General features: G+C 42.5%; 1 protein-coding gene across 2 annotated transcripts in view; it reads right to left on the reverse strand.

The window, feature by feature from the left end:
- LOC101860388 (BTB/POZ domain-containing protein 6) overlaps positions 1–2,195 on the reverse strand; it is a 52,225-nt gene that overhangs the window by 30,936 nt on the left and 19,094 nt on the right. The window lies entirely within an intron of this gene.

A 2,195-nucleotide genomic window follows, 5' to 3' on the forward strand; every position in this document is an offset into this window, starting at 1 on the left:
GGTGTTACTTTATTATATTTTCCCAGCCCAGCAACACATAAAAAAAGAGGTCAGGAACAAAGGCAGGGACGACACACTAGCGAGTAAATACCATTCGCGTATATTTAAAAAGTTATGATCATATAGGTGTTCCTACGTGCTGTTCCACCATGAAAAGTGGTATTGCCTTTCCTGCACTGTGCCTGTGTTGGGCTGAATTATTTCCTTAGTCACGATGCAAGACGGCACATGCATACGAGTGGGAGGTCTCCCCAAAGCAGCTCTTGCGTAAGGTGAAGGGGACGGAGTGTTGTTACGCTAAATTCACACGCTTTCTTTGGGGTAGTTTCTTTGAGCTGATTTAAATTGTTTACCAATAGCCATGTAGCTGGTTTGAAATGTAACACCCCCACCGCAGTTTATGTGGTACGAATTGAGGTAAAAGAACGTTCTGTCTCAGCATAATGCTTGCTTACACTCTTTCAACATTATAAAAGAGAGAAAAGCCGTAGCAAATGTGTGACGCCACGACACGTTTTAAACGCACGAAAGCGAAAAATGATATTTTTAAAGCGAACGTAATATATGCACATATAGACACACTTTCCACTAATTCGCTTCATGGTAAAAGACTAAAAGAACTCCACAACTAAACATATACACGGTTGAAAAGTGAGTGCAGTGCAAAGTACCGCTATGGCCCATCAGGCACAATGCACGGAAAATTCGATGACCAATGACCTGATGACACCTGACAGTTCATAAAGATGGTATAATCTTTTCTCTTATCGTGTCCCACAAAAAGTGATCTTGTCACTGTCCCTTTTTAAAAAGTCCTTTTACAAGAGGTTGGGGGGGGGGGGGGGGGTTTTTTCGGGGCCTCCCGGCCCCAAACCAGGGGGGGGGGGGGGGGGGGGGGGGGAGACTAGATATGAAATATAAAAAAAAACAAGTCGCAATGTCAGCAAACAGTACAATATTGCTATATCGTTCCCCCAAATGGCACTTCTTTCTAGTAAGGCTCGACACACTTCACGCATCGTTTAACAGTAACAGCCCCTCCACTTTCCAAGCCGTCAAACAGCTGAAACAGTTTCGAGAATGTAACGGGCTTATTGGGTTACAAATTCGTCTTACAACAACAGCCAAGAATGCTATTATATAAATAAATATGTATGAATACACGGTAACAAAAATAAACAAATTTCTCAATTTTTTTTTAACGAAAATACTCAGAAGAAAATAATGAGAGCATGATATACTTCCGCCGGGGGGCACAAGCCATTTTGGGATGAGGGCAACAACAAAAGCGTGAGAGAGAGAGAGAGAGAGAGAGAGAGAGAGAGAGAGAGAGAGAGAGAGAGAGAGAGAGAAATATTGTCAATAAAATGAGATATTTCTCAATAAAAGTTGTTTTTTTTTAGAACTAGCAAGATTTTTGTGGCACTTGAAACACTTACAGGTCATAAGTGCCGAAGATTTGAGGTTTTACTACAGAGTAGCTTATACACAAAAAAAGGCGAGCTAAGGACGACAGACTTTTGATAGAAAAAAAGGAGCACACCACATCAGAAGGAGCCAACTAACCACCAAAACAGAGAAAAAAGAAGCAGACCTCAACACAACGTAAATCAAACACTTGTATATCAGTTTGTTTTAGTAGAGGTTTTACGGCGCTCGCAACTGCATAAAGTCATATGAGCGCCAGAAAATTCGAGGTGTTACAATAGAGTAACATACATAAAAAAGAAGAAGGGGAGATAAGGACGATAGATGTTTGATAGGAAAGAAGGAGCAAACCACACTAGAGCACCTGCCAACCACCCACTCTTGTATATCAGAGGTAAGTAAGCCATGGCAACAACTTACATGTAATTAAAGGCCTCAACTAGACAAGACTGGAGTTGAGTACTGCAACACAGCGGCCCGCCCAAGCAGACAACACCCAGTTATTTCTTTTTAAAAGCCCAAACTCGTTTAACGCACCCACCAAGGAAGTTCAACGACAAAAACTTCCCACGGACCACAGGGGAGGGAAAGAGGGAACTTCAGACACTCCTGGCTAAAAGTCCGCGAATAAGACTCAAAAATCGGGACTTCCGCGTTCCAAGGGTCGCGCGCAAGTTCTATTTCTCCAAAAGTATCCACTCACGTTTGTCAGGAATCTTGATAGTGATGACAGAATGGGGAACAACATAGGACGAAATGGGGGAGGG

The sequence above is a fragment of the Aplysia californica genome, unplaced genomic scaffold, assembly GCF_000002075.1.
Source record: "Aplysia californica isolate F4 #8 unplaced genomic scaffold, AplCal3.0 scaffold00044, whole genome shotgun sequence".
NCBI lineage: Eukaryota > Metazoa > Mollusca > Gastropoda > Aplysiida > Aplysiidae > Aplysia > Aplysia californica.